At 41.6% G+C, this 27,018-nt stretch overlaps 6 long non-coding RNA genes across 6 annotated transcripts; 1 reads left to right on the top strand and 5 right to left on the bottom strand.

Moving 5' to 3' along the window:
• The first annotated feature begins 1,800 nt into the window (after positions 1 to 1,800).
• On the top strand, positions 1,801 to 3,600 carry LOC123770748 (uncharacterized). Its single transcript, XR_006774395.2, has 2 exons — positions 1,801 to 1,922; positions 2,954 to 3,600. It is a non-coding gene; the product is annotated as an uncharacterized lncRNA (long non-coding RNA).
• A 2,664-nt stretch (positions 3,601 to 6,264) lies between these two features.
• LOC138353025 (uncharacterized) lies at positions 6,265 to 7,191 on the bottom strand. The gene is made up of 2 exons (XR_011223012.1): positions 7,146 to 7,191; positions 6,265 to 6,797 (listed from the first exon to the last, which is right to left on the bottom strand). It is a non-coding gene; the product is annotated as an uncharacterized lncRNA (long non-coding RNA).
• Positions 7,192 to 10,154: 2,963 nt separating this feature from the next.
• On the bottom strand, positions 10,155 to 11,218 carry LOC138353024 (uncharacterized). Its single transcript, XR_011223011.1, has 2 exons — positions 11,173 to 11,218; positions 10,155 to 10,708 (listed from the first exon to the last, which is right to left on the bottom strand). It is a non-coding gene; the product is annotated as an uncharacterized lncRNA (long non-coding RNA).
• A 2,479-nt stretch (positions 11,219 to 13,697) lies between these two features.
• LOC138353023 (uncharacterized) lies at positions 13,698 to 14,749 on the bottom strand. The gene is made up of 2 exons (XR_011223010.1): positions 14,698 to 14,749; positions 13,698 to 14,233 (listed from the first exon to the last, which is right to left on the bottom strand). It is a non-coding gene; the product is annotated as an uncharacterized lncRNA (long non-coding RNA).
• A 2,528-nt stretch (positions 14,750 to 17,277) lies between these two features.
• LOC138353022 (uncharacterized) lies at positions 17,278 to 18,782 on the bottom strand. The gene is made up of 2 exons (XR_011223009.1): positions 18,727 to 18,782; positions 17,278 to 17,819 (listed from the first exon to the last, which is right to left on the bottom strand). It is a non-coding gene; the product is annotated as an uncharacterized lncRNA (long non-coding RNA).
• A 4,438-nt stretch (positions 18,783 to 23,220) lies between these two features.
• On the bottom strand, positions 23,221 to 24,377 carry LOC123770747 (uncharacterized). The gene is made up of 2 exons (XR_006774394.2): positions 24,274 to 24,377; positions 23,221 to 23,838 (listed from the first exon to the last, which is right to left on the bottom strand). It is a non-coding gene; the product is annotated as an uncharacterized lncRNA (long non-coding RNA).
• Positions 24,378 to 27,018: the final 2,641 nt, after the last annotated feature.

Genomic DNA, 27,018 nt, shown 5'->3' with positions numbered 1-27,018 from the left:
TGGGTACTCAGCTTCCACCTGTGTCCCCTTGTTCGCGTCCCACCAGTGTTGAAAAGTTCATCCTTGTTTACCCGGTCGATTCCCCTGAGGATTTTGTAGGTTGTGATCATGTCCCCCCTTACTCTTCTGTCTTCCAGTGTCGTGAGGTGCATTTCCCGTAGCCTTTCCTCATAACTCATGCCTCTTAGTTCTGGGACTAGTCTAGTAGCATACCTTTGGACTTTTTCCAGCTTCGTCTTGTGCTTGACAAGGTACGGGCTCCATGCTGGGGCCGCATACTCCAGGATTGGTCTTACATATGTGGTGTACAAGATTCTGAATGATTCCTTACACAGGTTCCTGAACGCCGTTCTGATGTTAGCCAGCCTCGCATATGCCGCAGACGTTATTCTCTTTATGTGGGCTTCAGGAGACAGGTTTGGTGTGTGTGTGTGTGTGTGTGTGTGTGTGATCTAGATAAACATTACAATGCAAATGTAATACCAATCCATACTGATATTATGTCCATAGAAGTTGACATGTGCAGGCCAGTACTGTGGCTTCTCATACTTCACTGCAAGGCACTGTTGGTGGAGTTTTGAGGAGTTTACACTGCTAGGAGATAGAAGTGTGGGAATATATCTAAGAAGAGAAGATATAAAGAAGCCTCGCTGGCAAGGTACAGTTTGTAAATATCTGTATATTAGTAAACCTTCTTGGAAAGCGATTATTTTTGTAAAAATTTGTTAAAATTTGTAAAACAAAAATAATATGCAGACGATGAGTCACAGTAACGTGGCTGTAGTATGTTGACCAGACCACACACTAGAAGGTGAAGGGACGACGACGTTTCGCTCCGTCCTGGACCATTCTCAAGTCGATTGTCAATCAACAATCGACTTGAGAATCGATCGACGTTTCGGTCCAGGACGGACCGAAACGTCGTCGTCCCTTCACTTTCTAGTTTGTGGTCTGGTCAACAAAAATAATGCTTTTTATTTGGATTTTAAGAAGTCTTCTCGAGATGACATACGTGCATAAACAATGTCCTTAAGGCATATTACACTAATTTGAGCAGAGTTAGGATTAAAATTTATGGTATTAGGATTAAAATGAACAGAAACATGGACAAATGAAGATAACAGCTATCTGTTCCCTCAATATCAGATAGCGAAATACTAATTGCTTCACAATGATAGAAAATATATTGAACTTTGTTCACTATGACAGAGAGAGAACTTGAAACGCAGAGAAGAACAGGAAATCAAAACTGATACACTCACAAAAAGCAGTTTGTGAAGAACTAACCGGAAAATTATGATAATAATAAGCCTAATAATAGTTGTATATAGACGGCCTGGACAGGTAATGTTTCCAGTGGTCCATGTGCGTTAGTACCGTTACTTCATTCCATTCATATTTTCCAGTTCCTTGTCCACATCTCCCCGTTCCTTGTCGACGTATTCCAGCTCCTTGTCCACATATCCCAGTTCCTTGTCCTCATATCCTAGTTCCTTGTCGACATATCCCAGCTCCTTATCCACATATTCCAGCTCCTTGTCGACACATCCCATCTCCTTGTCCACATATCCCAGTTCCATGTCCACATATCCCAGTTCCTTGTCCACATATCCATGCTACTTGTTATGTCTCTACTCCTTCGTCTCATATCTCTTTTAGGTGGCATATAATCACACTGTCTAAGGACACTCGGCTCCTTGTCCAATATATCCTTGAAAAGGCTCTCGTCTCGTACGCCGAGGAGGAAGCCCAATACTATACCTACTCTGAGGGACCTTCAAAACAGATGATGGCGGCCGTGTGGAGAGAGGTAGTGGGGCGGGTCTCCACTGTGGGTATATAAGGACCTGCCCACCGTCATCCTAGTACAGTCCACGTGAAGTTGTCACTTTGTGAACACCTCTCTTACAAACATGAGATCTGTGAGTACACCCTTCAAGACTATCTGTCAGCATCCTTCATCCGCATCCCCCCTCATTACACTGATTCTTTCTCATTCAGCGGTCTTAATCACTTGGGGGTGGACGGTAGAGCAACGGTCTCGCTTCGTGCAGATTGGCGTTTAACCCCCCCCCCCCCCGACCGTCCAAGTGGTTGGGCACCATTCCTTTCCCCCGATCCATCCCAAATCTTTATCATAATTCCTTCCAAGTGCTTAATATAGTCGTGGTGGCTTGGCGCTTTCCCCTTCCAAGTGCTTAATACAGTCGTGGTGGCTTGGCGCTTTCCCCTTCCAAGTGCTTAATATAGTCGTGGTGGCTTGGTGCTTTCCCCCTGATAGTTCCCTCCTCTACAGTCAGTTTGTGTAAATCCTTCCGATGTTTTTGTTGAAAATGACTAGATTTACTACTGCATTTAAGGTTATTAATTGTTTTTGTTAAGAACGCTTTGCTAGATATTTGTTTATATTTAAGAATGATCGTCACCACCCAGATGCTGTTAGTTAATAATGAGTGATGTCAGGTTCCCTGCGTACAAGCACCGGTCATATATATGTATGAGGAACTCAGAGGTAAATTCTCATCACGAAATTATTGAACAGATAAGAATACTTCCTACAGTTTAGGTCCCACAGCTCTTTAAGTCCTACAGTTTAGGTCCCACAGCTCTTTAAGTCCTGCAGTTTAGGTCCCACAGCTCTTTAAGTCCTGCAGTTTAGGTCCCACAGCTCTTTAATTCCTACAGTTTAGGTCCCACAGCTCTTTAAGTCCTGCAGTTTAGGTCCCTCAGCTCTTTAAGTCCTACAGTTTAGGTCCCACAGCTCTTTAAGTCCTACAGTTTAGGTCCCACAGCTCTTTAAGTCCTACAGTTTGGGTCCCACAGCTCTAAGTCCTACAGTTTAGGTCTCACAGTTCAGGTCCTACTAAAGCCAGCATCACAACTTGCAGAAATGAAACCTGTTTCACCATATATTTGACATTTGGAAGTTAACACTCGATCATCATTATTGCAGGTGTGCCTGATGTTGGTGGTGGTGGTGGTGGCCCTGGCCGCTCTGATGGGGTCAGCCCGAGCCATGCCTGAACCCTACGCCCTGGCTGACCCTGACCCCGCGGCTGACCCACAATTTGAAGAGCTTCACAATTTTGGTCGGGGATTCCTTCGGGGTCTTCTTCGCAGTATTGGAACCCACAGAATATAATTAACCTTATAACCTGCTTCCCGTGACCAACAGTTTCCTCCCAGTCGAAGGATTTTGTTTGGTAAACGACCAACCAAATTTTTACTAACAACTACCAACTTTTGTCTACTGGAGGAAGCTGGATGAAACTACTGACGCAGCTTTCTCTTGTCTTCTGAATCTCCAGCATCTCTCAAACCTTCAGAATCTCCAGCATCTCTCAAACCTTCAGAATCTCCAGCATCTCTCAAACCTTCAGAATCTCCAGCATCTCTCAAACATTCAGAATCTCCAGCATCTCTCAAACCTTCAGAATCTCCCCAAATTACAGCATGTCTCCAACCTCCAGCATCTTCTAATCTCAAGCAACTTCCCAATCTTCAGCATCTTAAACGTCCAGCACCTCCAGCATGGTTGCTAGCTGTTTTGTAGTTACCAACTGTCAGATGAATTCTTTATGAAATACATCTATTTTCATATTTACCTTTTTACTTTACCTCCTATAGAAATAATACAATTTTAACAAAATTCCAAGTATTACTCAGGACTTACAACGCATGTTCTGAGGGGCAGATTTGCAGTCTGGGGATTTGCTTGCAAACCATAAATGGTGCAAACGTTTTGGGTCGACCTGATCACCGCCCGGTTCCTCTTCAGGTTTTCTATATTGCCCTGAAACAGGACTGAACAATACTCATAACTCTCTTTGAGTTTACAATGTTTACAGTTGATAGTTCACAATTTAGACACTTCATTTGACTGGTTACCAACAGTTCAAATTGAAATGAGATTAATGGGTTGATAATTAACTGATCACACAAAAAAGTCTTGAAACAGTATTGTCTCTTTATGGTGAATTCTTGGCACTTAATATTCTTACCTAACAGTAGTTAAGAATATTAAGTATTCTTATATCAAGATTTGACATGAACTCAAACACCGTGTACAACCCATATCTTACCTTTTTATTATCGCATCGTATATCAGAAGGTAATATCTTAATTCTGGTCTTAAGTTACATTCTTAAATGTTAAATCTTTAATATTAAAGCGACAATAATATTGTTCTCCTAGTTTAATATCTTTTAAGTTTCGTTGCTCGACAGCCTACACAATGAGCTGATGTTGGTACCATTGATATTGGTGCTCTTTCTAATTTAAAAGAGCCATTTATGTAAACAAAATAGGCCTTTTCTCAAGAGTTAATGCTTGTGGTACGCCCCTTGTCTGGTGAAGCCACTGGCGAACTATTGTTTGCTCTAGTCACTGAGATTCGATCCCTTTCTACCGTCCACTGAGAGTCCATCCCTTACCCCCACTGAGATTCCAACCTTCCCCACTGAGCCCACTGAGATTCCGTCCCCTCCCCACTGAGCCCACTGAGATTAGAACGACAAATATAAAGCAGCGCAAAGAGTTTTCCTGAAATAAACAGTATTTTGACAATGAAAAAAGAGTAACTGTAATGTTATGAACTAGGATACAGTGTAAGTGGAGGCATGCAGTATCCCTCAGTGTGACGTCAGTAATGGGTGTGTAAAACAGACATCCCCCTCCCCCCAGTTTACACCTATCATATAATATACTGAAATTTACGAGTCGAATGTTTAGAAGTGTACCTCATTGATACCTCCACCCCCTCCCCCCCTGGGGCGTCATCGTGACTTACTCTCAAATGTTCCCTTGACGATGAATAGTGACGAATGAATCGATGAATCTGATGAAGATATGAATAAACCACACATCAGAAGACGGAGAGACGACGACGTTTCGGACCGAACTGGACCATTATCAAGTTACTCACGACTTGATAAAATGGTCCACGACGGACCGAAACGTCGTCGTTTTTCATATTCTGATGTGTTGTTTGGTCATCATCCTGGATTATAGTTGAATATTCATGTGCTCTACTGGTTTACACTGATTGTACAGCGTTGATGGAATGAGTTAGCGATTGTGTACTCAAGGATGATGCTGCGTAAACCTCTTGAACTACCAGATCTCCTTGACATGCGCTATAATTGCGTTCCTGCGTCGCTTATCATACATAAAAACTTTCTTCCTGTTTTTATCGAAACATTAAAGTAAATTACTTTATTTTTTGCCGTAAGAAAGTTGTTGAGTTTATATTTGTTTAATTTAGCAGTCGTGTCCAGCTGAGATGATGTACCATCGCTTGGGACGTTTTTAGGCATTTTGGACAATTAAGATTTATCATTACCACGATAAGCAAGTCCTTTGCTGTCAACTGACGCGGATTCCATCCCCGGCAGGACAGGAACGGTTGGGCACGTTTCTCTTTTGCTTGATGCCTTGTTGACCTTGCAGTAAAAGTGGCACCCGGTAGTTAAGCAATTATGGTGGATGGATTGGATTGCATCCAGCTGGAGGGACAGTAGTTGGCCTGGGGGAAGTTCCATAGACCTAAGTATAGGCTTCCTGTCCCCGACAACGGGAATTTGATTGAATTACACGCGGAGAGGTGTAATACATACACCTCTCATATACATACACCCATGCATATACACCCTGGTTCTCGGTGTATATGTACTGAGAGTTTAATTTAGTCCTGGACTATATACGTGTTGGTTGGTCTGAAGACTATTGTGGTGGGCTTAGTAACCCTCGAGAGGTTGATAGGCCTTAGGCCCAACAGCAACCGAATACTTGTTGGTTGGTTTGTACACTATTGTGGTGGGCTTAACTCAAGCCCAGAAAATATGGTACAAGGAACGTTTTAAGTCATTTTTCCCCTCGTAAGTTATCACTTATTTTGTTCATGTATTGTGTGTCCCGTTCCCTTTGCATCTGGTAATGGTACTATGTTGTACTGCACTAGTACTCTAGTACCAGTGTACCAGTGATCGTGTCATTGGGTGTTTGCTGGTTATGGCACTTATATACACAAGTTCCATGACCAACCAACACCCGACGACACTCGTGGTTTCTACCCCAGTTATTTCATGAAATCTCTGAACATACTAGGGGGTCACACTGAGTACATTTGTGAGCAAAGGTTGAGTGGTCCCCAAGCATAGAATCACTTGTGTCTTAACTCTGAGCACTGTTTAAGTCATTAGGTATATGCTTGACATTGAGGTTAAATTTGTAATATTTCAGTAGGAGGTAAAATCAAAATATATATCTGAAAATATATATATTTCTCGAACTATTTGGTTCATAGTTGGTAACTACTAAACAATTTCGAACTCTCCAACAACTATCGTGGAGGTGCTGGAAGTTAAATAAAGATGCTGGAAGGGAGATGTAGAAGCTTAGGAGATGCTGTAGGATGGGAAGATGCTGAAGGTTTGAAAGATGCTGAAGGTTCAGAAGATGATAGAGAAAGTTGCTTCAGTAGATTAATCCAGCTTCCTCCAGTAGACAAAAGCTGGAGGTTGTTAGTAAAGTAAACATGTGGTTGGTCGTTTACCAGACAAAATCCTTCGACTGGGAGGAAACTGTCGGTCACGGGCAACAGGTTATAAGGTTAATTATATTCAGAAGGGTCCAAGAGTGCGAAGAAGGCCCCGAAGGACATTCCTCCCTAAAAGGTGAAGCTCTTCAAACTGTGGGTCAGCCGCGGGGTCAGGGTCAGGCAGGGCGTAGGGGTTAGGCATGGCTCGGGCTGACCCCATCAAGGCGACCAGGGTCACCACCACCAACATCAGGCACAACTGCAATAATAATGATGAAAATTTTCTGATGGTAAATGGTGAAGCATGTTCTATTTAGACGAACGAGATGGTTGCTTTCGCATGACCTGAACTGTGGGACCTAATCTGTCAAATGAATTCTTATGTATTCAATAATTTCGTGTTGAGGATTTACCTCTTAATGGCTCTAAAATAGTTTATGTGCTTGTTCTCAGGGGATCTGACGACTCGTCAATCATTAACAGAAAAATTCATCAAAATCATTGAAATTGGAGGGTTTGAAACTTCAGAGAAAGAATCAGTTTAAGAGCGTAATGAGGGGGATGAGGATGAAGGATGCTGACAGACAGTCTTGAAGGGTGCACTCACAGATCTCATGTTTGTAAGAGAGGTGTTGACAAAGTGACAACTTCACGTGGACTGTACTAGGATGACGGTGGGCAGGTCCTTATATACCCACAGTGATGACCTGCCCCACTACCTCCACACGGCCGCCATCTTGTGTCCTGAAGGCTGAGGGACCTCACACAGGGATAACCCTGGATATTCTTACTGTATTTGAATGCAGTTTTTATTTAGTCGATGAAAAAGCATATACAGTACGTTGATTCCTTACCATTATTAAATATACAGTTACAGATAAAAAATTAAATTTCAGTGCTTCGCAAATACGATTTACTTGTTTTAACAATATTTCTTCCAATTAAATCCATCTGATAATGGCATGATAGTGATCCCCTTCACCATTATTTCCACTAATAAATATTCTTGCTCACCATTGACCGGGATTGGAATCCTGCTAGATTGGATTTCATAATTGAAGACACGATTTATTACGATTTCCAGAAACATTTTGTTGAATTCCTAATCGATAACTTGAGATTTGTTCAACTCCTCCTCCTAACGTGAGAGTACTAATAGCAGCTATTTGGCCAAACATACAAAAATCTACTCTTTTTGTCCCGATAGTTCAATAGGGATTTAATTTAGGGTTTATATTTATTCCTATAGAAAACAAAAATGGTTTTCTACATAAGTGGGTGTATTATAACATTAATAGTTATGTAACTAGCTTCAAAAGATTGTCTCTTGCTTAGCTAAATGAACTATGGGATTAATTTCCTGAACCGATTATATGCCTCTGTAACCCTTTGTACCACCGCCCACGGGATGGGTATGAGGTGCATAATGAAGAAAGAATCAATACACAAGTGGGTACAGGAGTAGACGGCATCGTGTTTCCTGGTAGTCGACTTAGAGCTCTTTTTACTGCTTAAAATTTAACGACTTAATCATACCTCGCCAAACATATCCTATCTTGAGGTTATCTTGAGTTGATTTCGGGGCTTTTTTTTTAGTGTCCCCGCGGCCCGGTCCTCGACCAGGGCTCCACCCCCAGGAAGCAGCCCGTGACAGCTGACTAACACCCAGGTACCTATTTATTGCTAGGTAACAGGGGCATAGGGTGAAAGAAACTCTGCCCATCGTTTCTCGCTGGCGCCCGGGATCGAACCCGGGACCACAGGATCACAAGTCCAGTGTGCTGTCCGCTCGGCCGACCAGCTCCCTTAAATCCTATCCATCCTACCCAGACTAACGTAATAACGGTAATATATCTATTTAAAACGTCGAAATCCATTAATTCTTCACTGGCGCAGAGTATGAGTTAATGCTTTACAAGTATTCAAATTAAGTGGCCCAACTTTTAAGTCAGAAATAATTTAATATTGTCCAGTCAGCTTTAAATCAAATCAGTAGATATATATAGAGTCAGAGAATTCTTCTCAAGACTTAGGTATAATGGAAATTAAATATATTTTGAGGAAAATATCACGTCAAATTGAGGATGTTTTATGTTAATACGGATATATGAAATTCTGAAGTAAACTTATATATTTGCAACGACATTAAGTTCTGAAGTAAAACTTTTTTTAATGCTTGGTCATAGGGTTCCGTCTGTTAATGAAATATATTACTTGTATTCCTTTCTTATGGACCATCTTGACTTTTATTAAGTTATAAGTTGATCCTCAATGTTCCAAGTGACTAGGCACCGGTCGTTTACCATGTCCTCATATCCTAGATCCTTGTCCACATATCCCAGCTTCTTGTCCTCGTATCACAAGTCCTTGTCCTCATATCCCCGCTCCTTGTCCTCATATTCCAGTTCCTTGTCCTCATATCCCAGCTCCTTGTACTCATATCTCAGCTCCTTGTCCTCATATCCAAGCTCCTTATCCTCATATCCTACCTCCTTGTTCTCGTATCCCAGCTCCTTGTCTTCATATCCCAGTTCCTTGTCTTCATATCCCACCTCCTTGTTCTCATATCCCAGCTCCTTGTCTTCATATCCCACCGCCTTGTCCTCATATCCAAGGTCCTTGTCCTCATCTCCCAGCTCCTTGTTCTCATATCCCAGCTCCTTGTTCTCATATCCCAGCTCCTTGTTCTCATATCCCAGCTCCTTGTTCTCATATCTCAGCTCCTTGTCCCCCTGTCCTTGGTAGAACATTGAAAGAAATACTGTACACAGATAAATCACATTATTGAGTTATATCAGTGAGAAAATCCACAGGAGCCGTAATGAGGACTCGAAATCATGATGGGATTTCTCAGTGTATTGAAAGAGTGGCGTCCAAGGTAGAACTACTGGACGATAGAGCCAGAGTGCATGGGGGGGGGGGAGAAATGGTGTGAAACCCTTGTTGGTTTTCAGTGGAAGCCTCGGGAAGCCTCGAGGGTGCAGTAGTATCCCAGGTTGCAGTTCTTTTGACCATGTCGTGGTGTAGTCGACTAGAGCGTGGATCTGGGGAACACCCAGGCGCATTGGTTCGAAGCCTCATTACTGCTCCTGTGGATTTTATCACTATGGTAATGAGGGTATTAAACTAAGATGTTCTTCAATGTTGTTAATGGCACTAGACACAGATGCTTATCAGTGTTACTGTTGATAGTACCGAGTACAGCAATAACCAAGGTATACTGACAGTCACTTAAACTGAACACAATTTATTGCTCTAACGTGATTGCAAGATTCAGCACTTGGTAAATGGTTCAGAATTTATAACAAAAGAATGTGCCTTATGGGTGCATAAAGTGTATTAATAGAGCTAGCGTGTGTATGCATTAATGCTGTATTATCAGTGTGTATGTTTACAACAGTATGTGGATACGTTGCACATGTGAATATATTTTGGTTCACTTGTGTGTGTTTACAGGACTTGTGTGATTATGATGTGTAGGACTGACTGTTGATCAGTTGTATATGGTGTATAACAGTGCTCTTGTGCCTTAACTCTGGACACTGTAAGTCCTAAGATATATGCTTGAAATTGAGGTTAAATTTGTAATATTTCTATTAGAGGAAAAATAAAAAAATTATATCTGAAAATATATATATTTCTCGAACTATTCGGTTCATAGTTGGTAACTACTAAACAAACAATTTCGAACTATCCAACAACTATCGTGGAGGTGCTGGAAGTTAAATAAAGATGCTGGAAGGGAGATGCAGGAGCTTAGGAGATGCAGCAGGATGAGAAGATGCTGAAGGTTTGAGAGATGCTGAAGGTTTGAGAGATGCTGAAGGTTCAGAAGATGATAGAGAAAGTTGCTTCAGTAGATTAATCCAGCATCCTCCAGTAGACAAAAGCTGGAGGTTGTCAGTAAAGTAAACATTTGGTTGGTCGTTTACCAGACAAAATCCTTCGACTGGGAGGAAACTGTCAGTCACGGGCAAAAAGTTATTAGGTTAATTATTTTCAGAAGGGTCCAAGAGTGCGAAGAAGGCCCCGAAGGACATTCCTCCCTAAAAGGTGAAGCTCTTCAAACTGGGGGTCAGCCGCAGGGTCAGGCAGGGCGTAGGGGTTAGGCATGGCTCGGGCTGACCCCATCAGGGCGACCAGGGTCACCACCACCAACATCAGGCACAGCTGCAGAAATAATAAAATGTTAATTTTGTGCTGGTAAATGGTGAAGCATGTTCTATTTAGACGAACGAGATGGTTGCTTTCGCATGACCTGAACTGTGGGACCTAATCTGTCAGATGAATTCTTATGTATTTAATAATTTGGTGATGAGGATTTGCCTATTAATGGGTCTAAAATAATTTGTGTGTTTGTACTCAGGGACTTGACGACTCGTCAGTCATTAACAACGCTATTCGAGTGAAGACGATCACTTTGAAATATAAAAACATCTAAAAAAAAAAAAAACTTTCTTAACGAAAGTAATTAACGCTGAATATTTTGCTTAAATGCCGTAGTTAACTGAATAATTCATCAAAATAATTGAAATTGGAGGATTTGAAACTTATGAAAAAGAATCAGTTCAGGAGCGTAATGAGGGGGATGAGGATGAAGGATGCTGACAGACAGTCTTGAAGGGTGTACTCACAGATCTCATGTTTGTAAGAGAGGTGTTGACAAAGTGACAACTTCACGTGGACTGTACTAGGATGACGGTGGGCAGGTCCTTATATACCCACAGTGATGACCTGCCCCACTACCTCCACACGGCCGCTATCTTGTGTCCTGAAGGCTGAGGGACCTCACACAGGGATAACCCTGCATATTCTTACTGTATTTGAATGCAGTTTTTATTTAGTCGATGAAAAAGCATATACAGTACGTTGATTCCTTACCATTATTAAATATACAGTTACAGATAAAAAATTAAATTTCAGTGCTTCGCAAATACGATTTACTTGTTTTAACAAGAACATTTCTTCCAATTAAATCCATCTGATAATGGCATGATAGTGATCCCCTTCACCATTATTTCCACTAATAAATATTCTTGCTTACCATTGACCGGAATTGGAATCCTGCTAGATTTGATTTCATAATTGAAGACACGATTTATTACGATTTCCAAAACATTTTGTTGAATATCTAATCGATAACTTCATATTTGTTCAACCCCTAACGTGAGAGTACTAATAGCAGCTATTTGGTCAAGTGTCCAAAAATCTAGTCTTTAACCCCCCAAAAAACACACAATTTTTTTCTTTACTTAGGTGGGTACAGTAGTAGACGGCTCTTGCCTCCTGGTAGCCGGCTTGGAGCTCTTTTTACTGCTTAAAATTTAAGTACCTAATCAAACCTCGCCAAACATATCCTACCAAGACTAACGTAATAAGCGCAATATATCTATTTGAAACGTCTATATCCATTAATTCTTCACTGGCGCAGAGTATGAGTTAATGCTTTACAAGTATTCAAATTAAGTGGCCCAACTTTTAAGTCAGAAATAATTTAATATTGTCCAGTCAGCTTTAAATCAAATCAGTAGATATATATAGAGTCAGAGAATTCTTCTCAAGGCTTAGGTATAATGGAAATTAAATATATTTTGAGGAAAATATCACGTCAAATTAAGGATGTTTTATGTTAACACGGATATATGAAATTCTGAAGTAAACTTATATATTTGCAACGACATTAAGTTCTGAAGTAAAACTTTTTTTAATGCTCATTTTTTAATAATGTCTGTTAATGAAATATATTACTTGTATTCCTTTCTTATGGACCATCTTGACTTTTATTAAGTTATAAGTTGATCCTCAATGTTCCAAGTGACTAGGCACCGGTCGTTTACCATGTCCTCATATCCTAGATCCTTGTCCACATATCCCAGCTTCTTGTCCTCGTATCACAAGTCCTTGTCCTCATATCCCCGCTCCTTGTCCTCATATTCCAGTTCCTTGTTCTCATATCCCAGCTCCTTGTACTCATATCTCAGCTCCTTGTCCTCATATCCAAGCTCCTTATCCTCATATCCTACCTCCTTGTTCTCATATCCCAGCTCCTTGTCTTCATATCCCAGTTCCTTCTCTTCATATCCCACCTCCTTGTTCTCATCTCCCAGCTCCTTGTTCTCATATCCCAGCTCCTTGTTCTCATATCCCAGCTCCTTGTTCTCATATCTCAGCTCCTTGTTCTCATATCCCAGCTCTTTGTCCTCATATCCAAGCTCCTTGTTCTTATATCCCCGCTCCTTGTCCTCATATCCCACCTCCTTGTTCTCATATCCCAGCTCCTTTTCCTCATATCCCAGCTCCTTGTCCTCATATCCCAGCTCCTTGTCCTCATATCCCAGCTCCTTGTCCTCGTGTCCTTTGTAGAACATAGAAATACACAGAGAAATCATGATGTGATTTCTCTGTGTATTGAAAGAGAGGCATCAGAGGTAGAACTACCGGACGACAGAGCCAGAATGCAATGGGGGGGGGGGGTGTAAAACCCTTGTTGGGCTTCAGTGGAAGCCTCGGAAAGCCTCGAGGGTGCAGTAGTATCCCAGGTTGCAGTTCTTTTGACCATGTCGTGACGTAGTCGACTAGAGCGTGGATCTGGGGAACACCCAGGCGCATTGGTTCGAAGCCTCATTACTGCTCCTGTGGATTTTATCACTATGGTAATGAGGGTATTAAACTAAGATGTTCTTCTATGTTGTTAATGGCACTCGACACAGATGCTTATCAGTGTTACTGTTGATAGTACCGAGTACAGCAATAACCAAGGTATACTGACAGTCACTTAATCTGAACACAATTTGTTGCTCTAACGTGATTGCAAGATTCAGCACTTGGTAAATGGTTCAGAATTTATAACAAAAGAATGTGCCTTACGGGTGCATAAAGTGTATTAATAGAGCTAGCGTGTGTATGCATTATTGCTGTATTATCAGTGTGTATATTTACAACAGTATGTGGATACGTTGCACATGTGAATATATTTTGGTTCACTTGTGTGTGTTTACAGGACTTGTGTGATTATGATGTGTAGGACTGACTGTTGATCAGTTGTATATGGTGCATAACAGTGCTCTTGTGCCTTAACTCTGGACACTGTAAGTCCTAAGATATATGCTTAAAATTGAGGTTAAATTTGTAATATTTCTATTGGAGGTAAAATAAAAAATTATATCTGAAAATATATATATTTCTCGAACTATTCTGTTCATAGTTGGTAACTACTAAACAAACAATTTCGAACTATCCAACAACTATCGTGGAGGTGCTGGAAGTTAAATAAAGATGCTGGAAGGGAGATGCAGGAGCTTAGGAGATGCTGCAGGATGAGAAGATGCTGAAGGTTTGAGAGATGCTGAAGGTTCAGAAGATGATAGAGAAAGTTGTTTCAGTAGATTAATCCAGCTTCCTCCAGTAGACAAAAGCTGGAGGTTGTTAGTAAAGTAAACATGTGGTTGGTCGTTTACCAGACAAAATCCTTCGACTGGGAGGAAACTGTCGGTCACGGGCAACAGGTTATTAGGTTAATTATATTCAGAAGGGTCCAAGAGTGCGAAGAAGGCCCCGAAGGACATTCCTCCCTAAAAGGTGAAGCTCTTCAAACTGGGGGTCAGCCGCGGGGTCAGGCAGGGCGTAGGGGTTAGGCATGGCTCGGGCTGACCCCATCAGGGCGACCAGGGTCACCACCACCAACATCAGGCACAGCTGCAGAAATAATAAAATGTTAATTTTGTGCTGGTAAATGGTGAAGCATGTTCTATTTAGACGAACGAGATGGTTGCTTTCGCATGACCTGAACTGTGGGACCTAATCTGTCAGATGAATTCTTATGTATTTAATAATTTGGTGATGAGGATTTGCCTCTTAATGGGTCTAAAATAGTTTGTGTGTTTGTACTCAGGGACTTGACGACTCGTCAGTCATTAACAACGCTATTCGAGTGGAGACGATCACTTTGAAATATAAAAACATCTAAAAAAAAAAAAAACTTTCTTAACGAAAATAATTAACGCTGAATATTTTGCTTAAATGCCGTAGTTAACTGAATAATTCATCAAAATAATTGAAATTGGAGGATTTGAAACTTCTGAGAAAGAATCAGTTTAGGAGCGTAATGAGGGGGATGAGGATGAAGGATGCTGACAGACAGTCTTGAAGGGTGTACTCACAGATCTCATGTTTGTAAGAGAGGTGTTGACAAAGTGACAACTTCACGTGGACTGTACTAGGATGACGGTGGGCAGGTCCTTATATACCCACAGTGATGACCTGCCCCACTACCTCCACACGGCCGCCATCTTGTGTCCTGAAGGCTGAGGGACCTCACACAGGGATAACCCTGCATATTCTTACTGTATTTGAATGCAGTTTTTATTTAGTCGATGAAAAAGCATATACAGTACGTTGATTCCTTACCATTATTAAATATACAGTTACAGATAAAAAATTAAATTTCAGTGCTTCGCAAATACGATTTACTTGTTTTAACAATATTTCTTCCAATTAAATCCATCTGATAATGGCATGATAGTGATCCCCTTCACCATTATTTCCACTAATAAATATTCTTGCTTACCATTGACCGGAATTGGAATCCTGCTAGATTTGATTTCATAATTGAAGACACGATTTATTACGATTTCCAGAAACATTTTGTTGAATATCTAATCGATAACTTCAGATTTGTTCAACTCCTAATGTGAGAGTACTAATAGCAGCTATTTGGTCAAGTGTCCAAAAATCTAGTCTTTAACCCCCCAAAAAACACACAATTTTTTTCTTTACTTAGGTGGGTACAGTAGTAGACGGCTCTTGCCTCCTGGTAGCCGGCTTGGAGCTCTTTTTACTGCTTAAAATTTAAGTACCTAATCAAACCTCGCCAAACATATCCTACCAAGACTAACGTAATAAGCGCAATATATCTATTTGAAACGTCTATATCCATTAATTCTTCACTGGCGCAGAGTATGAGTTAATGCTTTACAAGTATTCAAATTAAGTGGCCCAACTTTTAAGTCAGAAATAATTTAATATTGTCCAGTCAGCTTTAAATCAAATCAGTAGATTTATTCAGAGAATTCTTCTCAAGGCTTAGGTATAATGGAAATTAAATATATTTTGAGTAAAAATATCACGTCAAATTAAGGATGTTTTATGTTAATACGGATATATGAAATTCTGAAGTAAACTTATATATTTGCAACGACATTAAGTTCCGAAGTAAAACTTCTTTTAATGCTCGGTCATAGGGTTCCGTCTGTTAATGAAATATATTACTTGTATTCCTTTCTTATGGACCATCTTGACTTTTATTAAGTTATAAGTTGATCCTCAATGTTCCAAGTGACTAGGCACCGGTCGTTTACCATGTCCTCATATCCTAGATCCTTGTCCACATATCCCAGCTTCTTGTCTTCGTATCACAAGTCCTTGTCCTCATATCCCCGCTCCTTGTCCTCATATTCCAGTTCCTTGTCCTCATATCCCAGCTCCTTGTACTCATATCTCAGCTCCTTGTCCTCATATCCAAGCTCCTTATCTTCATATCCTACCTCCTTGTTCTCATATCCCAGCTCCTTGTCTTCATATCCCAGTTCCTTGTCTTCATAACCCACCTCCTTGTTCTCATATCCCAGCTCCTTGTCTTCATATCCCACCGCCTTGTCCTCATATCCAAGGTCCTTGTCCTCATCTCCCAGCTCCTTGTTCTCATATCCCAGCTCCTTGTTCTCATATCCCAGCTCCTTGTTCTCATATCTCAGCTCCTTGTTCTCATATCCCAGCTCTTTGTCCTCATATCCAAGCTCCTTGTTCTTATATCCCCGCTCCTTGTCCTCATATCCCACCTCCTTGTTCTCATATCCCAGCTCCTTTTCCTCATATCCCAGCTCCTTGTCCTCATATCCCAGCTCCTTGTCCTCATATCCCAGCTCCTTGTCCTCGTGTCCTTTGTAGAACATAGAAATACACAGAGAAATCATGATGTGATTTCTCTGTGTATTGAAAGAGAGGCATCAGAGGTAGAACTACCGGACGACAGTGCCAGAATGCAATGGGGGGGGAGGGTAAAATCATGGTTCGGCTTCAGTGGAAGCCTCGGAAAGCCTCGAGGGTGCAGTAGTACCCCAGGTTGCAGTTCTTTTAACCATGTCGTGGCGTAGTCGACTAGAGCGTGGATCTGGGGAACACCCAGGCGCATTGGTTCGAAGCCTCATTACTGCTCCTGTGGATTTTATCACTAAGTTAATGAGGGTATTAAACTAAGATGTTCTTCTATGTTGTTAATGGCACTAGACACAGATGCTTATCAGTGTTACTGTTGATAGTACCGAGTACAGCAATAACCAAGGTATACTGACAGTCACTTAATCTGAACACAATTTATTGCTCTAACATGATTGCAAGATTCAAAACTTAGTAAATGGTTCAGAATTTATAACAAAAGAATGTGCTTTATGGGTGCATAAAGTGTATTAATAGAGCTAGCGTGTGTATGCATTATTGCTGTATTATCAGTGTGTATGTTTACAACAGTATGTGGATACGTTGCACATGTTAATATATTTTGGTTCACTTGTGTGTGTTTACAAGACTTGTGTGATTATGATGTGTAGGACTGACTGTTGATCAGTTGTATATGGTGCATAACAGTGCTCTTGTGCCTTAACTCTGGACACTGTAAGTCCTAAGATATATGCTTGAAATTGAGGTTAAATTTGTAATATTTCTATTGGAGGTAAAATAAAAAATTATATCTGAAAATATATATATTTCTCGAAGTATTCGGTTCATAGTTGGTAACTACTAAACAAACAATTTCGAACTATCCAACAACTATCGTGGAGGTGCTGGAAGTTAAATAAAGATGCTGGAAGGGAGATGCAGGATCTTAGGAGATGTTGCAGGATGGGAAGATGCTGAAGGTTTGAGAGATGCTGAAGGTTCAGAAGATGATAGAGAAAGTTGCTTCAGTAGATTAATCCAGCTTCCTCCAGTAGACAAAAGCTGGAGGTTGTCAGTAAAGTAAACATGTGGTTGGTCGTTTACCAGACAAAATCCTTCGACTGGGAGGAAACTGTCGGTCACGGGCAACAGGTTATGAGGGTAATTATATTCAGAAGGGTCCAAGAGTGCGAAGAAGGCCCCGAAGGACATTCCTCCCTAAAAGGTGAAGCTCTTCAAACTGTGGGTCAGCCGCGGGGTCAGGGTCAGGCAGGGCGTAGGGGTTAGGCATGGCTCGGGCTGACCCCATCAGGGCGACCAGGGTCACCACCACCAACATCAGGCACAACTGCAATAATAATGATGAAATGTTAATTTTCTGATGGTAAATGGTGAAACATGTTGTATTGCAACCCGTTCTCGCACTTTCGTATAGTCAGTATTGACTTATTAAATACGTGCATATGTGACATACTAATTTATTGTGAATATTTTAGTTTACCTTGAAAAGCTTCATAGAAAACACCGACCTTACCTAACCTTCTTAGTATGTTAAGATAAGCATCTTATTGCTTCGTAATTACAATTATTACTTAACCTATACCTATAATAGATACCTATACCTCGATTACTTAACCTATACCTATAATAGGTTAAGTAATAATTGTAATTACAAAGCAATAAGATGCTTATCTTAACATACTAAGAAGGTTAGGTAAGGTCGGTGTTTTCTATGAAGCTTTTCAAGGTAAACTAAAATATTCACAATAAATTAGTATGTCACATATGCACTTATTTAATAAGTCAATATTAATATTGACTGTAAGAAAGTGCGAGAACGGGTTGTCTATTTAGATGAACAAGATACTAGATTTCGTTGGATCTAAACTGTGGGACCTAATCTGTCAGATGAATTCTTACGTGTTCAATAATTTGGTGATGAGGATTTGCCTCTCAATGGGTCTAAAATAGTTTGTGTGCTTGTTCTCAGGGGACCTGACGACTCGTCAGTCATTAACAACGCCATCAGAGTGGAGACGATCACTTTGAAATATAAACACATCACTGAAAAAACTTTCTTAATGAAAATAATGAAATCTGAATATTTCGTTTAAATTGCAGCAGTTAACTGAATAATTCATCAAAATCATCGAAATTGGAGGATTTGAAACTTCTGAGAAAGAATCAGTTTAAGAGCGTAATGAGGGGGATGAGGATGAAGGATGCTGACAGACAGTCTTGAAGGGTGTACTCACAGATCTCATGTTTGTAAGAGAGGTGTTGACAAAGTGACAACTTCACGTGGACTGTACTAGGATGACGGTGGGCAGGTCCTTATATACCCACAGTGATGACCTGCCCCACTACCTCTCTCCAGCTCCACACGGCCGCCATCTTGTGTCCTGAAGGCTGAGGGACCTCACTCAGGGATAACCCTGGATATTCTTACTGTATTTGAATGCAGTTTTTATTTAGACGATAAAAAGCATATAGTCAAACAGTTAAAGTTGAAGAAAAAAAATAAGTTCAATACTTCGTAATTTAGATTCACTTATTTAAAACAAGAATATTTCTTCAATTTAAAAAGTGTGATTATGGTATAATAGTGATCCCCCTTCACCATTATTTCCATTAAAAGTATTCTTGTTTAACATTATTAGGGACTTATACAGATACGTATGCTATCTATGTCCTCCGATGCATAGTCTGTGATGACAGCGCCTTTATTAATTCTGTTATTGAACAGAACCAAGAGTCCTTTCCGGAACTGACCAAGTGATGCCCAACATTATCAATCCCTCCCTATTCATACTAACGAAAATATAATGGCCATCCACTTGAACCGGTTGGTACAGCAACGACTTCGCATCACGCACAATCAGGGTTCGATCCTTAGGTGTATAAGGGAATGGGTGTCCATCTTTGACATCCTCTCCGTGCGCCTGTCCTGCCATATATCCTCATACAAGTCTAACACATTCTCTTGATAAATACATTACCTTAACTTACAGTTATTCATGATAAATATATATTACAGAACCCCCTTTGTTCTTCTTTCTGATAAGTCACTCAAATCTGGAATATTCCCTCAAATATGTTAGATATATTGATTTAAATTTCGCAATGCTAAAACACAGTTTCTCGGAATGATGAACTCATAATTGATAATTAAGCTCATAATTCATAACTAAGCTCTTTCATAATACAAGTAAACTCGGGGAAACCATCACTAGAGATAAGAGGCATTATCATTGCCCCCTTAAACCTCTATGGTTTACTTTATGTTCAGTTTAGTAGGTACAAACTTGCTATGCCGGAAGACGCGATTGGTCGCCTTCACAGGAAACATTTTGATGAAGTCTTGATTGAAAAGTTTATATTTTTAAAGGGTGTAAACTGTCAAGTTATTCGCCTGTCCCCCAATCACTGGACGCCTGTCCCCCAATCACTAGACGCCTGTCCCCCAATCACTGGACGCCTGTCCCCCAATCACTAGACGCCTGTCACCAATCACTGGACGCCTGTCACCAATCACTAGACGCCTGTCACCAATCACTGGACGCCAGTCACCAATCACTGGACGCCTGTCACCAATCACTAGACGCCTGTCCCCCAATCACTAGACGCCTGTCCCCCAATCACTAGACGCCTGTCACCAATCACTAGACGCCTGTCCCCCAATCACTGGACGCCTGTCCCCCAATCACTAGACGCCTGTCACCAATGAAAGCTTCGACACGTACAATAATTGAAGAAATCCGACAGTACCTGGAGTCAGGAAACGTCTTACGACAGATCCTCTGAAAAATTTAACCAATAAATTCATCTCGTTTTGTACGTTACGACGTTGTGGCGTCTTATACCAGGAATCAGTCGGCGAGGAAGGTGCCATTATTATCATAGTTCGCTGATTATCATAGTTCACCGGAGCGGTCTCCTACAGACGCTTGCAAGGGCGTTCCGCTATTTGGGTCTAAGATACCGTTGGACTTAACCCAACATGCCGTAAGCTAGGTGTTAGGCTTATAAGGTGAGCTAAGCTCATATATACTGTAAAATATCGCGTACTACAGTTCTTATTTAATTTTTTAGATTTTTTTTGTGTTACGTTGGTGGATACAGGAGTAGACGACCTTTGTGTCTGTTATCAGGGTCTAAGCTATTTTTTTACAAGTTACAGCCCCGTTTCTGTCCTAGGTAAGTCAATTTCGGGCTCCCCATAGCCCGTGCTACTTGCAACTTGGTGTTCTCAGTAACTAGATCTAAAATAACAACAACAACATCTTTTTTTAGTGCTGGAAGTTTTAACTGTTTAATATAACCGAGCCAAACATATCTTACTTTAATCTAGCCTAACCTAACCCATCCCAGATGAACTAAACCTAACCTAACGTAAGCTATCCTCACCCATTCTAACCCATCTTAACCTGGCCTAATAGTGAATGATCACAGACCAGTCAACATTAAAATTTTAAGCGTTTAAGTCCCTTATTATTATTAACTTATTAACATTTTTATTGTCAAAATTTAATTACAATTTTGCCTAATCTGAGGAATTTCAATTAGGTCTTATTAGAGTGAGGATAATGCTGGTATTCAGACACACAGGACAGAGGGTCATACACAAGACAATAGGTCTAAACTGTAGGCTGAAGCACGTATATATCATTGTTACAATCAATGTTTCAATGTCCGAATAACCCGACCAACATCGCTAGAATAGAATATTCAAAATGACTGCGTTGAACGCAAGTCTTACGTCTCCTGCCCTGACTAACGTTATAACTGCAATATTTCTATTTGAAACGTTTAAATCCATTAATTCTTCATTCGCGCAGAATATGAATTAATGTTTTACAAGTATTTAAAGTATTTCTGTGACTTTAAGTCAGTTAAATAATGTAATATTGTCCAGTCAGCTTTAAATCTATCTCATCTCTGGATTTATATAAAATGTCAAGAGGATTTCACTTGGGATTTAAAACTGTATAATACAAATTATTTCATGGGAAAATTCCCCCTTAATTTACTTAAGTTCTGACATTTTAAGTTCTGAAGAAAAAACTTTGACTTTTGGACTGACATATAAATTTATAACGTAAAATTGCTATTTTTTTAATTGATATAATAATATAGGAAATAAAACTTATTTTTTTGCACCAAAATATCAAGTCCTGAATCCAAACTTTTATTAATGCTCGGACATAAGTCTTGTCTGTTTATGAAATGCATTATTTATATTACTTTCTTGTGGGTTATCTCGATTTTTATTAGTTTATAAGTCGATCCCTGATGGTCCAAGTGGATAGTCTCCGCTCCTTGACCCTGTCCTCATATCCCACCTTATTGTCCTCATGTTCCACTTTATTGTCCTCATATCCCAGCTCTGTCTTGTCCTCATATCTCAGTTACTTGTCCTCATGTACCAGCTCCTTGTCCTCGTGTACCAGTTCCTTGTCCTCATGTACCAGCTCCTTGTCCTCGTGTACCAGTTCCTTGTCCTCATGTACCAGCTCCTTGTCCTCATGTATCAGCTCCTTGTCCTCATGTACCAGCTCCTTGTCCTCATGTACCAGTTCCTTGTCCTCTTGTACCAGCTCCTTGTCCTCATGTATCAGCTCCTTGTCCTCATGTACCAGCTCCTTGTCCTCTTGTACCAGCTCCTTGTCCTCTTGTACCAGCTCCTTGTCCTCATGTATCAGCTCCTTGTCCTCATGTACCAGCTCCTTGTCCTCATGTACAAGCTACTTGTCCTCGTGTACAAGCTACTTGTCCTCTTGTACCAGCTCCTTGTCCTCGTGCACCAGCTCCTTGTCCTCATGTACCAGCTCCTTGTCCTCATGTACCAGCTCCTTGTCCTCGTGTACCAGCTCCTTGTCCTCGTGTACCAGCTCCTTGTCCTCATGTACCAGCTCCTTGTCCTCGTGTACCAGCTACTTGTCCTCATGTACCATCTCCTTGTCCTCATGTACCAGCTCCTTGTCCTCATGTACCAGCTCTTTGTCCTCATGTACCAGCTCCTTGTCCTCATGTACCAGCTCCTTGTCCTCATGTATCAGCTCCTTGTCCTTGTATCTTATTTATAATATAGTAAACCTATTATAGATATAATATGTGAAGCTTATATATGCGTGGATTTTGTCATGTAAGTCAACAAAGCGAGACTTATCATGGGACTAAACACAGATGTTTATCAACGTTGTTATTGATTTCACTAAACAGATTGCATTTAGTGCCATCAATATTGTTATTGGCAACATTGAAGGCACTAAATGGCAGTTACTGGCACTAAACTGATGGCATTTAGAGTCATCAATGTTGCTGTTGTTGGCACTAAACTCATGTTTATTAATGTTATTACTGATGGCACTTGACACAGATGTTCATCAATGTTGCAATTGATGCACTGAACACAGTGATAAACCCATTAATTGACAGTCAACGACAGTGAACACATTTTCTTGCTCTAATATGATTGCAATATTCAGTGCTTGGTAAATTGTTCTAAATTTATATCAAGCGAATTGGCTCTATATCAGTGTGTATGAGTGCATTAATAGAACCAGCGTGTGCGTGTATTTAAATCGTATTACTAGTGTGTGTGTTTACAATAGTATGTTGCTATATTGCCCAATATGAATTTGAGTACTACTGTGTTGTGTCCAAACTCTGGTGACTTTGTAAGCCTAAGACATAGGCTTGACAATGAGCTTGAATTGTGAAATTTTGATAGGAGCCAAAATAGAAAATTATGTAAGAAAATATATATATTTATCAAAATATTCGGTTCAACAGTTGGTAAACTACTAAACTACCAATTTCCAGCTACCCCAGCACCCAGTGGACCAAACTCTCACAAGTCAAGCCTGGCCTCGGGCCGGGCTTGGGGAGTAGAAGAACTCCCAGAACTCCATCAACCAGGTAACCAGGTATCATGGTGGAGGTGCTGGAAGTGTAACATGATGCAGGATTTGGAGATGCTGGAAGTTGCTGGTTGCTGGGAAGATGCTGAAGGTTCAGAAGATGATAGAGAAAGTTGCTTCAGTAGATTAATCCAGCTTCCTCCAGTAGACAAAAGCTGGAGGTTGTCAGTAAAGTAAACATTTGGTTGGTCGTTTACCAGACAAAATCCTTCGACTGGGAGGAAACTGTCGGTCACGGGCAACAGGTTATAAGGTTAACTATAATCTGAGGGGGTTTCCAATACTGCGAATAAGACCCCGAACGAAACTCCGACCAAAATTGTGAAGCTCTTCAAACTGTGGGTCAGCTGCGGGGTCAGGGTCAGCCAGGGCGTAGGGGTCAGGCATGGCTCCGGCTGACCCCATCAGGGCGACCAGGGTCACCACCACCAACATCAGACACAGCTGCAATAATGATGAACAAAAGTTACTTTTTATTTGGGGCTAAGAAGAATGTGACGAGTCTAACCTGTTTACATGAGAAATGTTAAGTGTTCTTGGGACCTGTTCTGTATTACCCGAACTCTACGAATTCATTGATATATTCGACGACCAACTGATAATGAACTTAAAATTAGGAAGTATTTTAGCACTCCTCATATATTTGATCTGTAATCTTAGTTGATATAAGGAATTATCACTCATCATCTCTTGGTTACAAAGGCATCATCGCAAAAACATGCTTCAAGGAAGTTTAAGTGCAACATTAAGCTGAATAATATCATAAGCATCGGAAGTGAAGTGATTGAGACCGCTGACTGAGAAAGAATCAGTTTAAGAGCGTAGTGAGGGGGATGAGGATGGATTATGCTGACAGACAGTCTTGAAGGGTGTACTCACAGATCTCATGTTTGTAAGAGAGGTGTTCACAAAGTGACAACTTCACGTGGACTGTACTAGGATGACGGTGGGCAGGTCCTTATATACCCACAGTGATGACCTGCCCCACTACCTCCACACGGCCGCAATCTTGTATTCACCTAGTTGTGCTTGCCGGGGAGGGGGGGGGGGGTTGAGCTCTCCTCTTTCGGCCCGTCTCTCAACTGTCAATCAACTTTTTTTACACACACACACACACACACACACACACACACACACACACACACACACACACACACACACACACACACACACACACACACACACACACACACACGCACACTCACACGCATACGCATATTTTTGAATTGTCAGAAAGCCTTTGATACAGTGCCACACAAGAGGTTAGTGAAAAAGCTGGAGATGCAGGCTGGAGTGAAAGGGAAGGTACTCCATTGGATAAAGGAGTACCAAAGCAACAGGAGACAACGAGTCAGTGTGAGGGGTGAGGTCTCGGATTGGCGAGACGTTACGAGTGGAGTCCCGCAGGGGTCAGTCCTTGGACCTATACTGTTTCTGATATATGTAAATGATCTCCAAGAGGGTATAGAATCGTTTCTTTCAATGTTTGCCGATGATGCAAAAATTATGAGGAGGATTGAAACTGAGGATGATAGTAGGTTACAAGATGACCTAGACAGACTGAGTGAATGGTCCAACAAATGGCTGTTGAAGTTCAACCCGAGTAAATGCAAAGTAATGAAACTAGGCAGTGTAAAGAGGAGGCCAGACACAGGATACAGAATAGTAGATGAAGTACTTAATGAAACGGACAGAGAGAAAGATCTAGGAGTTGATATCACACCAAACCTGTCTCCTGAAGCCCACATAAAAAGACTAACGTCTGCGGCATATGCGAGGCTGGCTAACATCAGAACAGCGTTCAGGAACCTGTGTAAGGAATCATTCAGAATCTTGTACACCACATATGTAAGACCAATCCTGGAGTATGCGGCCCCAGCATGGAGCCCGTATCTTGTCAAGCACAAGACGAAGCTGGAAAAAGTCCAAAGGTATGCCACTAGACTAGTCCCAGAACTAAGAGGCTCGAGTTACGAGGAAAGGCTGCGTGAAATGCACCTCACGACACTGGAAGACAGAAGAGTAAGGGGAGACATGATCACTACCTACAAAATTCTCAGAGGAATTGACAGGGTAGATGAGGATAAACTGTTTAACACGTGTGGTACGCGAACAAGGGGACACAGATGGAAACTGAGTACCCAAATGAGCCACAGGGACGTTAGAAAGAACTTTTTCAGTGTCAGAGTAGTTAACAAGTGGAATGCATTAGGCAGTGTCGTAGTGGAGGCTGACTCCATACACAGTTTCAAGTGTACATATGATAGATTCCAATAGGCTCAGGAACCTGTACACCTGTTGATTGACGGTTGAGAGGCGGGACCAAAGAGCCAGAGCTCAACCCCCGCAAACACAACTAGGTGAGTACAACTAGGTGAGTACACACACACACAGGAAGCAGCCCGTAACAGCTGTCGAACGCCTGGGGACCTATTTACTTGTTAGTAGGTAGCCCCAACCAGTTGGATTGGCTCGCTACTGGCCGGGTCCTCGTTCGATCCCCGATGATCCAAGTGGTTGAGTAACGTCGATTCATTCCTTATTCCCCAGCTCCTGGTCCTCATACCCCAGCTCCTGGTCCTCATACCCCAGATCCTGGTCCTCATACCCCCAGCTCCTGGTCCTCATACCCCCAGCTCCTGGCCCTCATACCCCAGCTCCTGGTCTTCATAACCCAGCTCCTGGTCCTCATACCCCAGCTCCTGGTCCTCATACCCCAGATCCTGGTCCTCATAGCCCAGTTCCTGGTCCTCATACCCCAGCTCCGGCTCCTCATACCCCAGTTCCTGGTCCTCATACCCCAGCTCCTGGTCCCCATACCCCCAGCTCCTGGTCCTCATACCCCCAGCTCCTGGTCTTCATACCCCAGCTCCTGGTCCTCATACCCCAGCTCCTGGTCCTTATACCCCAGATCCTGGTCCTCATACACCCAGCTCTTGGTCCTCATACCCCAGTTCCTGGTCCTCATACCCCAGCTCCGGGTCCTCATACCCCAGTTCCTGGTCCTCATACCCCAGCTCCGGCTCCTCATACCCCAGTTCCTGGTCCTCATACCCCAGCTCCGGGTCCTCATATTCCTTGCAAATGTCATAAAGCCATACTGGCTTAGCGCTTTCTCCTCATAATTGCTTTTACCTCTATCATCAATAAACTTACGAACGCCTTGATACTAGTTAAGATTGTTAACTAGCGATTACAAAGTAATCAACATGATGGATCAATGAGAAAATTAATATGAGGAGAATTCAAACCTGTGTACATCACGTTAATACGATTTACACACAGAGATCACACTAACGTGATGCATCATATGAACAAATCCACAAGGGCCGTGCCGAGGATTCGAACCTGCGTCCGGGAGCATCCCAGACACTGTCTTAACCGACTGAGCTACGACAGGGTTAAAAGAGCTGAAACCCTGTCGTAGCTCAGTCGATTAAGGCAGTGTCTGGGATGCTCCCGGACGCAGGTTCGAATCCTCGTCACGGAACTTGTGGATTTCTTAATTTAATACGATTTTTTGTGTGTTTGAAGAGAAGCGTGGGAGATAGAATTCCCAGACCACAAGACAGAGCGCACGGGGGGGGGGGGGAATTGTGTGAAGCCCTGCTTAGGCTTCAGTGA

This window comes from Procambarus clarkii, chromosome 56, assembly GCF_040958095.1.
Source record: "Procambarus clarkii isolate CNS0578487 chromosome 56, FALCON_Pclarkii_2.0, whole genome shotgun sequence".
NCBI classification, from domain to species: Eukaryota; Metazoa; Arthropoda; class Malacostraca; order Decapoda; family Cambaridae; genus Procambarus; species Procambarus clarkii.
Note: the sequence above shows the minus strand (reverse complement) of the source record. Positions and strands in the feature narration are given on the sequence as shown.